Raw genomic sequence first — 13,218 nt, forward strand, 5'->3', positions numbered from 1 at the left:
CTACCCACCCATCCATCCATCCATCCATCCATTTGTCCACTCATTCAGTTGGTGTTTATTGAAGGCTTGCTATGTGTTGTGTGTTGTTTTTGGCAATGGCACATGACAGACAAAAATCTTGGCCTTCATGGGGCACGTGGTTAAGTCAGCTGGACTGGGTGGGACGCAGTGGGTAGGGTGAGTATCTGGGATGAATCATCTCTGAAGTCCCTCCCCTTCACAATTTTCTCTGACTTCTCCTTTTTCTCATGACTCGTAGCTGAAGATAGCATTGATCTGGTGGGTGGGACAGTCCTGTATTTGGGGGCTGCTGGGGGTCTGCCCTGTGAAACCTGAGGAGCAAGCAAGGCTCTCGAGGTCCATGGGCTCACCAAACAAGCCTGATTTCCACCAGACCTGTCACTCCTCATCTGGGTTTGACTACAAGACTTCCTGGGAGCCTGTAGGACAGACGGACAGAGGAACCTAGACTTCTGGGAGGATCCGTGGCTCAGGCAAAGACAGGGTTGGATGAATAGGTGTATGCACAGTGAAGCACACTTTCATATTCAAGGTCACATCCAGAAATTGGTTCTAGTGAGATAACTGCACATATGTGGAAACAGGTGAGAGAGCTCACAGAGGCTTCTCCCAGTATCACTGATAATCAGGGAACTGGGGATGAGTCAAAATGCAAATCAGGGACTAAAGGCTTAATAAATTATTTTGTGCCCAGATGATGGGTCAGTGTGAGTCATTAAAAAGAGTGATGATAATGCAGAATTCAAGCATCTTTTGTTTGTAAGTAAGAATAACTCAGTCTGGATTTAACTGGAATATACTGACTCAGTTCCTGGAGAGTCAGGGGTGGGATTGGCTTTGGGCCAGAAATTCAAAATATCCTAGTTCTCTCTTCTGTCTTTCCCTCATTCTCTGTCTGTCTTAGCTATTGCCCCATAGGTTTTCTCCATGGGCAGCCAATCTGGCCACAGAAAGCTCCAGGTTCATATCAAGTCACCTTTGCCTTCAAAAGAGGACGTACCTAAAAAGATTCTCAGGGAATGACTTTGATTGGCTAGGCCTAGGTCACGTGCCCATCCCTGGACCAATCACTGCCACACCACTCAGTGAGGGTTCTTCACAGAGCAGGGACGCTGGTCTGGAGTCTTGGTATGTGTACAAGGAAGGAAAGAATCCTCTGGAAGTTCAAGCAAGAGTCTGCGCTTCAGAGAAGGTGAAGGAAGGGTGTTGAAGAAACAGCACAAGCCAAGGCTTGGAGGCTTGAGTTGAAATGGAGGGTGGGACTTGGGATGAATCCAGGCCTGGATCTGGCTTTGCCTGAGTTCTGTGGCTCCCCTGCACCTCTTCCTCTTCCCTGGCCTCTGCCCTCCACTCAGCGGTTCCCTGACTCCCACTTCCCCTTTCCAATCCTTCATAATTTTCTCTGATTTCTCATTTTGGGGACAGTAGTTTGGGGCAGAAGTTTCTGCTGGGCACAGGAACACACACGTGCACAAATCAAGGGCACTGTGTGTATAACCCACATGCAGAAGGTGACCCAGGTGCCACCCTCCTCCCAAGTTCACTGAAGTGGGGACAGGGAAGAAGCAGAAGGTCTCCAGTGGGCCTGGGTGGCTGAATCGTGGGGTGGGATGGGGCTGAGGTCTGAGACAAGCCAGAGGCCTTGTATCCCTGTGTCCTCCCTCCCTCGTGGTCACTAGATTGCTGCAGCAGCTCCAGGCATCTCATATTTACTTGACTGTGCCCACCAGGGCTCTGTTCATCCCTTGTGGCCCGGGCAGACCCATGCTCACACCTGGATGCCAGGGATCCTGGTAAACAGAGCGCCTGGTGTCGGCAGCATCGAGGTAGTTGGTGGGCTCTCCCAGCCAGGGAGCCAAGGTGTTGGCCTGTGGGGCCTTGGAGGGAGAGGTCACCATGCGGATGGAAGAGGAGCAGCTGGAGAGACAGAAGGAAACCTGGGTTTGGTCAGAGACCCTGAGATGAGGGTGGCCCCAGCAGAGTCAGGGGGCAGAGTCGAAGGTCCCTGAGTGTCCATTGCATTATGGCTGGGTGGCTGGAGTGGGAAGTGGCCAGGCAAGGGCAGCAGGCAGAGGCACTGAGGAAGTGGAGGCAGTGAAGGGTTGTTGTAGAAGAAAGAGTGAGCGTAGGGGCTGCTGGTGGGCGGAGGAGGGCACTTTAAAGAGGGGAGTGACTTTACTTGAGCCAGGCTAGGGATCCAGGGTGTTTGTGACTGGAGAGGGTCCCAGGAAGGAGGAGAGGATGTACCAGAGTGGAGGGCAGCTGAGGGGGAGGGCAGAGGAGTCCCCCAGGCCCCTCAGCTCCCTGCGCTGTAGACTAGGAAACCGGCTCAGAGATGCCGCACCTCCACCTCGCCCCCTGGTTGCCACCAGCAGGCAGGGATTTGGCCCAGAATTTGGTTCTGACTTTTGGGTTACTCTGGTTGAGGTTAGGTCATCTCCCTGGGATATAGTTCTACTTATTTGGAGGCCGCTCTTCCAAAATGAGTTTCTGTCAGTCTTCAAAAGATGGAAACCCAGTACTTCAGTATGTAAATTTGAGTCAGCCTTGGTCTACCACAGTCTCATTTTTTGCTCAAAAGTCTCATTGTAGAGCTTTAATAAAACGTTTGGTTTACACATGTCCTGGAGGGTCCCCCAGTCCCCTTTTCTGCAGTCCCTGGTCTGGGAAGACCCCACATGCCGTGGGGGAAATAAGCCTGTGCCCCACATCTACTGAGGCTGAGCTCTAGAGCTCTTGCTCTGTAGCAAGAGAATTCACCGCAATGAGAAGCCCACACACCATAACTGGAGAGCAGCCTCTGCTTGCTGCAGCCAGAGGAATCCCTCAAGAAGCAATGAAGACCCAGCACAGCCAAAAATAAATAAAAATTTAAAAAAATCAACATATGCTCAGATGCTTGAGACCTCAGCAAGGGAAACATTGTCCTCCTCTCTGAAATGATGTCAGGATATATTCTGGGCTTCAGAGCTCTGGGGTCAGCCTTTAACAAAGTGGTTATTACAGGAAATAAGGAAACCACTTCTGCGTTTGCTGTTGAAGGCATGATGTCACTCAGTGGTCCTTACATTAAGAGTACACAGAGCTTTCTTCTAGCAGGGTGTTAGGAAAATGCAACTCACCGGGGAACTAGCCTGTTTCCGCCTTTCCAGTAAGGAGAACTGAGTAACTCGCCCTGTTTCCCTTTTTACTCCAGCTGCCAGGAAACTCAGGCAAATCTGAAGCTCAATTTTAGCATCTTTGCCATATTTGCCTTCTTCTTTTCTCCTGAACCTGATTTTCTACTTTCACATTCCTAGATTTTTGTATACATGGGAAGGAGTCTGGGAGATACAGATTCTCAACATGAAAGAAAGGGAAGAAGATGGAATAAAAATCTCAGGCAAAAGCCAAGTATAGTGGTCAGGGGAGACCGAACTTAAAGTTTTGGCCACCAGCCTGCCGTGTATCCTTGGGCCACTCATTCATATTCTCTGATTCCTTCTGACCTCCTGACCATCTCTCAGCCTCCTCTGCAGGCTCGCTTCTCCATGTGTCCTGAAGTGTTTGTTCATACATATTTATGAAGTGCCAATCTGCTCTGTTGTGTAACAAATCACTCCAAAACTTCCTGTTGGATCTAAATGACATTGGTTTTGCTCACACATCTGTAATGTAGGCAGGGCTCAATGGGGACAGCCGGTCTCAACTCCAGCTGGTGTCAACTGGGGCAGCCCAAGACTGGTCCTGGGATATCTGACGACTCTCTGTCTTGCATGTTTGGTGACAGGTCTGTGGGCTTGAACATCTAGAACTCCTCGGCATCTCTTTCTTGCTGTCTGTGGCCTCTCCACTTGGCCCCTCCAACATGGCGGTTCCAGGGTAGCCAGTAGCTTTGGGAGCCAAGGTGTGTGGCCCGTGGAAGAGCCAGGTGGAAACAGTCTCCTTTTATGAGCTGGCCTTAGAAGTCTCTTAGTGTCACTCCCACCTCAGTCACAGGGTCACACTGGGAGAAGATATGTGGATGGGAGAACAGCACCTGCCACTCTTCCTCACGCCAATCAGCACACTGGGCCCTGCAGACACGGACACAGTGGTGTGTAGGATGCTGGCAACCTTTTCTTCATTGCTCAAGGCCTGCACCCCCACCCCGACTTTCCGTCCAGTGCTCCGCTCTGACTTCTGACCTACATTCCCAGTTTCCCACCTGACAACTCCATTCAGGTGCTTTCTCAGCTCAGTGGGTCCCCAAACTGGCTCCTTGCATGTTTTCCCGCTCAGCAAAGGGCAACACTGCTCCCACCCCATCCCCCGTCACTCAGGTGGGATCCCAGGTGTCAACTTTGACCCCTTCCCTTCCCTCCTCCCTGCCTGGACAATCAGTGTTCCCTAGAGCCTGGTGTCTGAAATGACTCTCAGAGCCATGGACTCCCTATTCAGGAATCCTTCCTCCTTGCTGCCACCTCCCTATTCGGGCCACCATTGTCCTTGCTCTTGTGAAAGGCCGAGTAGGTCCTTTGGCCTCAAGCCTTGGCCCACCCTTACCCTGACCCTTTGCCCTCATAGTACCCAGACTGATTTTTCTAAGACATAAATCTGGTCACGTCACTCTTCTGCCTAAGAACCTTTAGTGGCTCCCTTTTGCCTTCAGGACAGCAATATTTGTTTTCCTTGCTGGATCATAAACTCTAAGGGGCTGGTTCTAACTCGTTAGCCTGAGGAACATGGTGATGTTAAGTACTTGTTGAATGAATAAATGACTGGGGTGGGTGTCAGGGTTTGACCAACTCAGTTCTCAGGACCTTTTGATCCCCAACTTTCTACGTCTTACAACTATAAAGTCCCTTCTAACCAAAAGGCAGGTGGCTAGCTGGCAACTCTTCTCCATCTGCTAACAATGGTTTCAGAGGTGGTAATGCTCCCAATGGGGCCCTGGGATGAAATGAGAGCCATTATTTCACCCTGAGGTTGGTCATCCCCATATGATCATGGCAGATCTGGCAACCAGAACATTCAGTCATCAGGAAGCCATGTCCCTAGGCCAGGCTGGGCCATAGGACTCATGTCCGGGGATGGTGATATAGATCAGCTTGTGATGGCAATGGGCCTGCAATCCTGAAATCCTAGAATGTTCTGCTCAAAGGCCCCTTATGGTTACAGAGGAGAAAATGGTGGCAGGGCTTTTTAATCTTTATCTCCTGTCTGATCGCCTTGGTTGCCCCTCAGACTCTGCTGTTCGGCTCACCAGGCTGTTGGGAGTGCTGAGAGGAGGACCCGTCTGGTTTCTTCTCATGACCCCAGGCCCACAGGGCCCTGAGATGGTCCTGGGACAGATGGGGCATGTGAATTAGCTTAAGTCATCACTAAGTGGGGATAAACAAAGACTCCTGACTCCCACCTGCTAGAACTTTCTCTCTGGGCCCAGGTCTGCAGGCCAGGACAAGGGGCCTCACGGCTGGGGGTCACCCTGGGTGGGGGGTGGAGGGCATGGGATGATACCGGGCAGTCAAGCTTCCCCTGCTTCCTCCGTCCCCCTTGGCTGTGTCACAGAAGCTAAAGGCTTCAGTCACATAAGCCTCAGTCTCCAACTCTATAGAATGGGCCCATTTGCCCACCCAAGACCAACCCAGAGCGCCCTCTTCAAGGCTCAAGGGCTCTGGGCTCCCAGTAAGTGGTTGGAGCCTGGCAGACATGGCCAGGTCCCCACCAGCTGCGGCCCACTTTCCCTTCCTGGGCCTCTTTTTCCTTCTCTCTAAAACCTGGGATCATGTCAGCACCTCCCATGAGGGAAGGTGTGAGGAATTTCATGAAAGAATCCGCGCCATGGGGGACCCAGGAGGTTCTGACACCCTCTTCCCTTCCCTCTTCCTCGGGTTCCTCTGAGACCAAAACCGGCCCACGGGCTCCACCCTGTGGTGGCCGAGGGCACACCACTCAGAGAAGCCAGGGCCTGGAGCTCCTCTGAGGGGTCTGTGTGGGGGTCAGGGCTGGGCCCTGGGAATAGCGTGGCAGCGGCGCCCCTAACCTGCCTTCTCTTTCATTCTCCATCACTTCCCTCCCTGAGTCTCCATGCTGGCTCAGGGTGGGGATGGGGGTGGTAGTGAAATGATGTCTTGGGGGTGATGGGTGAGGGGTAAGGAGGTGCTGGGGTGGTAGGTAAGGCCAGGACCAAGGGAGGCAGACCAGGTCATACAACTGCTGGGTGAGATTTGATCTTTATTTCAATGGTAAAAAATTAACATTATTTTGATATTTTGTTCACTATGACTTTTTGGCACTGATTTCCAAAGCTATCACCTAAAGGTTAATTTATCTTGATTAGTGACTTTGGCTTCCCTTTAGATTCTGCACCAGAGATGACTGCCTCAAGTGTCTCACCCTAGTCCAGCCCCTTTTGGGGGGTAGTGGGGGTAAGTGGGGGGAGGCTGGGCTTCAGCTGGAAAAGCCTCACAGGCGGCCTCTTGACTCCATCCAGTGACTGGCCCACCCTCCCAGCCTCCCTCCATCATCCACCGTCCGTTCTTTCCTCCATCCCCTCACCACCTGTCCATCTGCCAGGGTGGTTGAGAACTTGCATTCTGCATTTAGATGGCCTGTATTTGCATACTGGCTTCCCATCCTGGGTGACCTATGTGTCCATTCAACATCTACAGGTTCAATTTAATAGAGTTTTACATTTAAAAATCATTCCTATAATACTTGAATACATTGTTAAACAATCCATTGATCTCTGATGTTCACAAACGTTCAGTGAAATAGTTATGATTATCCTCATTTTACAGATGAGAAACTGAGGTCCCCAGGGTGAAGTGTACTGTCCAGGGTCCCAGGGTCTGTGGGTGGTAGGGATGTGAGATCCCACAATGACCACATCTGTCTTCTCATGTCACTGCCTCTGCTCAAGACAGAGTGAGGTCCAGCCATGCCCTGGACAGCCAGTCAGATGGGGTAGTCCATCCTCTGATGATTCTATGGGCACGTGATGAGTTCTCGGAAGAGGTATGCAGGTAATTATGGATTCTGGGTGGAGATAACCAGTGAAGGGACCAGAGAGGTGGTTATGTGAACTGGCTTGGAAGAGAGAAGGCAGAAGAAGGAGGGGGATCGAGTGGTGGGAACAGCATATGCGGACCACAGAGGTGAGGCTGAGCAGGTGACCTTTAGATTCATCTGTGGGTCGGAGCGCATGTTGTTAGGTGAGAGAATCTGTGCTTGTGGCTTTAGTAGGGGGCGGGGAGATAAGCTTTCAAAGAAAAATGGCCGCTAGACTGTGGGAGGTTTTGCATGCCAGAACACAGCATTTATTTCTTGTCTTACCAGACTGATAATAGATCAGGAAGGAACCAACCTTGGTAGGAAACCTCTCATGTGCCAGACACTGTAGAGGGGTGTTCATGTCTTTTGTCTCCAGAGCTCCTCACCACATCCCTTTGAGACAGCCATTGTGATCTTGTTTCATAGATGAGTGAGGCTGAGTCCCAGAAAGGTTCTGTGACCCCCGTGGATCACATAACCAGGTGTGGAGAGCTGGGAACCAAGCCTACCGCTAATTTACAGTTTAGAAAGGTTGCTCTGACAGTTATATTTTTTTAAAAAAGGACTTGATAAGACAGACTAAAAGTAGACAGATACAAATGATTTTCAACAACGAGGCCAAGACCATTCAATGAAGAAAAGTATTATTTTCAACAACAGGCGCTAGGAAAACTGGATATCCACATGCAAGAGAATGAAGCTGATCCCTTACCTAATACCATCTACAAACATTAACTCAAAATGGATCAAAGGCCTAAATGTAAGATCTAAAACAAGAAACTTCTTTGAAGAAAACACAGAACAGAATTTTCATGGCATTGGATTTGGCAATGATTTCTTGGATAAGACATCAAAGGCACAGGTGACAAAAGAAAAAAATACATAAATTGGAGTTCATAAAAATTTTTAAAATTAGTACAAAAACACACTATCAACAGAGTAAAAATGCAACCCAGGGAATGAGTGAAAATATTTGCAAATCATATATCTGATAAAGGATTATTGTTGTTCAGTTGCTAAGTCAAGACTGATTCTGTGACCCCATGGACTGCAGCGCACTAGGCTTCCCTGTCCTTCACCATTTCCCGGAATTTGCTCAAACTCATGTCCATTGAATCAGTGATGCCATCCAACCATTTCATCCTCTATTGTCTCCTTCTCCTCCTGCCTTCAATCTTTTCCAGCATCAGGGTCTTTTCCAATAAGCTGTCTCTTCACATCATGTGGCCAAAGTATTGGAACTTCAGCTTTGGCATCAGTCCTGTCAATGAATATTCAGGGTTGATTTCCTTTAGGATAAGGGATTAGTATACAGAATATATACAGAACTTCTAAAACTCAACAACAGATAAACATATAGCCCAATTAAAAAAATGGGCAAATGAACACACGTTTTTCCAAAGAAGATATACAAATGGTTAATAAACACATAAAAAGATGTTCAACATCACTGATCATCAGAGAAATGTAGAACTACAGTGAGATACAACCTCATATCCATTAGGATGACTATTGTTTTACAAAAGCAGACAAACAGGAAACAACAAGTGTTGGTAAGATGTGGAGAAATTGGATCCCTTGTGCACTGTTGGTGGGGACGTAAAATGGTACAATTGCTGTAGAAAACTACAGGGTGGTTCCTCAAGAAATTAAAAATGGAATTACCATATGATCCAGAAATTCCACTTCTGGGTATAGACCCCAAAGAATTGAAAACAGATCCTCAAAGGTACCCACGTTTGTGGCAGCATTATTCACAATAGCTAAAATGTGGAAGCAACCCACAGTTGGTTGGATAGATAAGCAAAATGTGGTCTATACACGTGATGGAATATGATTCAGCCTTAAAGAAGAGGAAATTCTTTTGAAGAAAGGAAATATTTTGAAGAAATTCTGCAAAATGAAGAATGTCTTCCAGTTCCATCCAGGCAACATGGAACTTGAGGACATTATGCTAAGTGAAAAAAATCCCAAAGGGACAAATACTATATGATTCCATTTATATGAGGTCCTTTGAGTAGTCAAGATCATAGAGACAGAAAGTAGGACAGCGGTTGCCAGGGGTTGGGGGGAGGGGTGCTGGGAGTGACTGTTTAATGGGGACAGAGTTTCAGTTTCACAATGTGAAAAGAGCTATGGGGGGTTGCTGGATGAACATTATGAGTGCATTTAATACCACAGGACTATACACTTCAAGTTAAGACCGTGATATTTGTGTTATGTGTGCATTTGTGGTATGTATTTACATATTACAAAAGTATGTGTATATTATATGTGTTTACACATGACACTGTATCGTGGGTTGACACATCTGGAACTCCACATCGAGATCTAGCTTGCTGTATGCGTCTGGGCGTCATCACCGTGTTGATGACCGCAGGGTCATGGAACTGCATGAAGTCACGGTGGCTTTGGAGTGAGAAAAGGACTGAGCTCAGATCCCCGTGGAGCACTGTGCTAAAGGTTCCAAGCTGGATGAAGGGCCCAGAGATGAGAATGAGGTTAGACAGGCAGAAGAACTGCAGGAGAGAGGTCAGGGAAGGTGAGGGCAGGATCTAGAGACATCAGCTGTTCATGCTTACCTGGCGTCTGCTCTTCCTTAACCAGAGAGGGTCTTGGCTTTCTTTTGGAACCAGCATACCTCCACTTTCAGTCCAGGAGATTTATGAGGCTGACCTCATCTGTAGCTCCAGGAAGTGGGTGGAGAAGGCACGACCCAGGTGCAGCTAATAATATTCCATCCCCTGGCTGCTGTGACTGGTTCAGCTGTGACTGGTTCAGCAGTAGTCCCATGACTGAAGTAGGGCCAGTGAGATGCAATCCTGGGATTTCTGCCAGAACAAGGAGGAAGACAAAACTTTCAGGCGTGATTTCTAGCCGGGTCGATGATGCAAAGCTGGAGCCTCCTGTGCCACCAGAAGGAGCCTGAGAATTAAGCCAAAGCAGAGGATGGTGAGTGGGGAGATGCAGAGCAAGAGAGATTAAGTCTGGATGCCCTCTTATAAGGGCTCCCGGTGATGCAGTGGTAAAGAACCTACCTGTTGGTGCAAGAGACACAGAAGATGTAGGTTCAATCCCTGGGTCGGGAAGATCCCCTGGAGACGAAATGCCCACTCCAGTTTTCTTGCCTGGAAAATCCCATGGAGAGAGGAAACTGACAGGCTACAGTCCAACGGGTCGAAAAGAGTCGGACACGACTGAGCACGGACACACGAATGACATGATATGAGCTCCTGGATCCATCCTTGCCTGAAGCCTGGACAACCATTAATAATTCCCTTTTTGGCTATGGTAGACATTAAAAATCGTCTCACTCAACACTATTCCCAATCCATCTTCTCCTTTCCTTCCTCTGCGACAGAGTCTGAAATGCTAAATTATTATTTCCGAGCCTCCCTTACAGCCAAGGGTGGCCATGTGACACTTTATGACCAATAAGGAAGTCCCTGGGGAAGCGTGCTCCTTCCTGAGTAAAAGGAAATTCTCATTAAGAGAATGCAATTTGGGGTCCTTTGCCCTTCCACCTTCTTCCTGCTTGGAATGTGACTGTGAGGCTGGGGCAGGGGGGTGAGTGTGTGGCCACCGTCTTGCAGATACACAGCAACAAGCTGCAGACGCAGGACAAACGCTAAGGATGATGGGACCAAGACACCGGCAGAGCCGAGGCTCCCGACGGCATCACAGGACTGCTGCTTCAGGCCTGGGCGGCCTCCTCCTGACGTTTTGCTGAATAGGCAATAAGGCCCCCTACCTGATCAAACTGACTCATTTGAAAAGACCCTGATGCTGGGAAAGATTGAAGGTGGGATGAGAAGGGGACGACAGAGGATAAGATGGTTGGATGGCATCACCAACTCAATGGACATGAGTTTGAGTAAACTCCGGGAGTTGGTGATGGACAGGGAGGCCTGTGCTGTGGTCCATGGGGTCACAAAGAGTCAGACATGACTGAGAGTCAGTTGACCTGATCAAGCCCCTGCTGCTGAGTTTGTTACCTGCAGAAGAGTGGAGTCTGTAGACCCCTGGAGCTCGGGCAAAGGAAGCCAAGCAAATGCAAGGCAAGTATGCTTAAAAGGGCAGGGAGTGCAGCCGAGTGATGCAGACAGGCTGGGGGAATGGAACGTGTGATGGAGCCCTGGGTGAGCCCACTTGCCTTCTCTGACCCTCCCCTCACTGCTTTTCTGTGCCACTCAGCCTGGAAAGTTCCTGCTCGTGGCCTAGGCTGCAGCTCCCCTTGGTCAGCTCTGCGGTGTTCTAGGGGTGGTTCCTGGAGGCCCACTCACTCACAGAGTAACTTCCTGTGATTTTTAAAGCACCCACTTCTCCACCTTAAATCCCTCTGTGCTGAAGATAACTAGGGTGGTTTTAGTTCCCGCATGAAAACATGACTGATACAGGATCAAGAAGTGGCCCTTGGGTCTAGGAATCTGGAAGTCCCAAGTGACCTTTGAGAGAGTGGTTTCAATGGAGGAGTGGTGAGGGGCAATCCGTCTTGGAGCTCCATTGGTGCCTTCAAAGAACACAGCCTAATACATAGATACAGGCCAATTTCCAGAAGTACAGTACTGTGGAAGAGCCTAAGTATGTAGATTTAGCTCCCAAGTGTGTCTTTGGCTCACTGAGGCCCCTGGCCTCCAGCCGTTCTAGGCCTAGTCCCTGGACCCCTCATCTTTGTGTATTGACATCTGGGTCTGGTCTTGCTACAGTTGTGCCACAGAAAAACCAGATTGCAGTGGGTGAGGGGTTTCCTAAGAGGTAAGGCCAAGAGATGGCTTGGATAGGTGGGTAGAAGCTTGGGGAAACACAGAGGTAAAGCCCCGGCACTGTTCCTCTGTAAGATGGGAGGCTCAGTGTGGGAAGGGGTGAATGTGGGAAAGCAGTTGGAGATGCTGCAGAAAGAACAGAGCAGCATCCTAGAGGAGAGGAGAGGGACAGATGATGAAAAAGGGAAACCTGGCCCGGTTAGGAGTGTTTTTGGCTCACACATCACTGGCCTGGTGCTCACGGCTCTCCAGCAAGTGAAGGGGGTGGGTGTGACCACACAGCTGACTCCAGGCCCATGAGTCGGGGGAGAAGGAAGTTGGAGGAGGACCCATCTCTGGCTGGGTTAGAGTGAGATGGGAGTTGAGGTCTACTGAAGGAGAAGGTTTGTGGTTCCTGAATAGGTGATGGTCAGAGGGCCCGGGGCATGTGTGAAAGAGCGCCCTCAAGGGCTCAGTAAGGGGATGGCTGAGACCTCAGTGCCTTGCCAAGACCGAAGGTGGAGTTTGCCCCAAGGGAATTTCTCCAATCACTGTGCGCTGCCCATGGATGGGCTGGGTAGGGGGTGGGGGGTAGGAGGTAGGCAGGCAGCCAGTGTGTGGTTGGAAGAACAAAGTAGGGAGAAATTAAGGGTGCTTTGGGTAACTTGGGCAGGAAGAGCAATCTGAGAATGAGTTGCTGTCTGGGGTGTGGAGGGGAGGAAGAGAAGGGGGGCCAGGGCAGGAGGCCGAAGTTGAGTGAGGGTGGGTCTTCAGGAAAGCCTGGAGAGGGGACAGATATCCCGCCCCCCTGATATTTCATACTCAGTGACAAGTATATGGTAAGAGGGATTTTCCACACTTATATTTCTAGTCTGGCTCCTTCCCTTGCTCCAGACACATCATCCAACTCCATACTTGACATTCTCATGTCCAACAGTCTTCTCAACCGAAACTTCCTGAACGGAAGCCTGAATTCCCCATCCTGCAAACCCTCTCCTCCCACCGTCACCCCATCCTGGTTAAACGGCACGTCTGCCTGCCAAGTTGCTAAGAAGGAAACCGGCACCATCCTTGGCTCCATCAGCCTGTAGACCACACAGCATATATCTTGGGTCCAGCCACTTTGTACCTCCTCCACCACCACCTTGGTGGTCCTAGCGTCCGTCCCCTCTCCCCTGGACATTTCTGTGATGACAGGGCCTCCCGGCTTCTGCCCTCATTCCACGATGGTCTATTCCTCACATGGCCACCAGAGGGCGCCATATCGATGTGGCGCCTGTGGCTTCCCGGTTCACAGACTGAGCGCACAGTCGTGCCTGGAGCCTGTGGGCCTGCTGGCCACTTGGCCTGGTGCACTTCATTCAAGCTCCACGGGCCTTTTTGCTGCGCCTGAGAACACTTCGAGCTCCTCCCCACCTTTGCCCTTGGCAGGTCCCTCCCG

General features: G+C 49.9%; 1 long non-coding RNA gene across 1 annotated transcript; it reads right to left on the minus strand.

Annotated features, from left to right (window-relative positions):
* Window positions 1–8,239: 8,239 nt before the first annotated feature.
* LOC122680616 lies at window positions 8,240–10,475 on the minus strand. Its single transcript, XR_006336731.1, has 3 exons — window positions 10,074–10,475; window positions 9,618–9,866; window positions 8,240–8,296 (listed from the first exon to the last, which is right to left on the minus strand). It is a non-coding gene; the product is annotated as an uncharacterized LOC122680616 (long non-coding RNA).
* Between the last annotated feature and the right edge of the window lie 2,743 nt (window positions 10,476–13,218).

Source organism: Cervus elaphus, chromosome 22 (genome assembly GCF_910594005.1).
Source record: "Cervus elaphus chromosome 22, mCerEla1.1, whole genome shotgun sequence".
Lineage (NCBI taxonomy): Eukaryota > Metazoa > Chordata > Mammalia > Artiodactyla > Cervidae > Cervus > Cervus elaphus.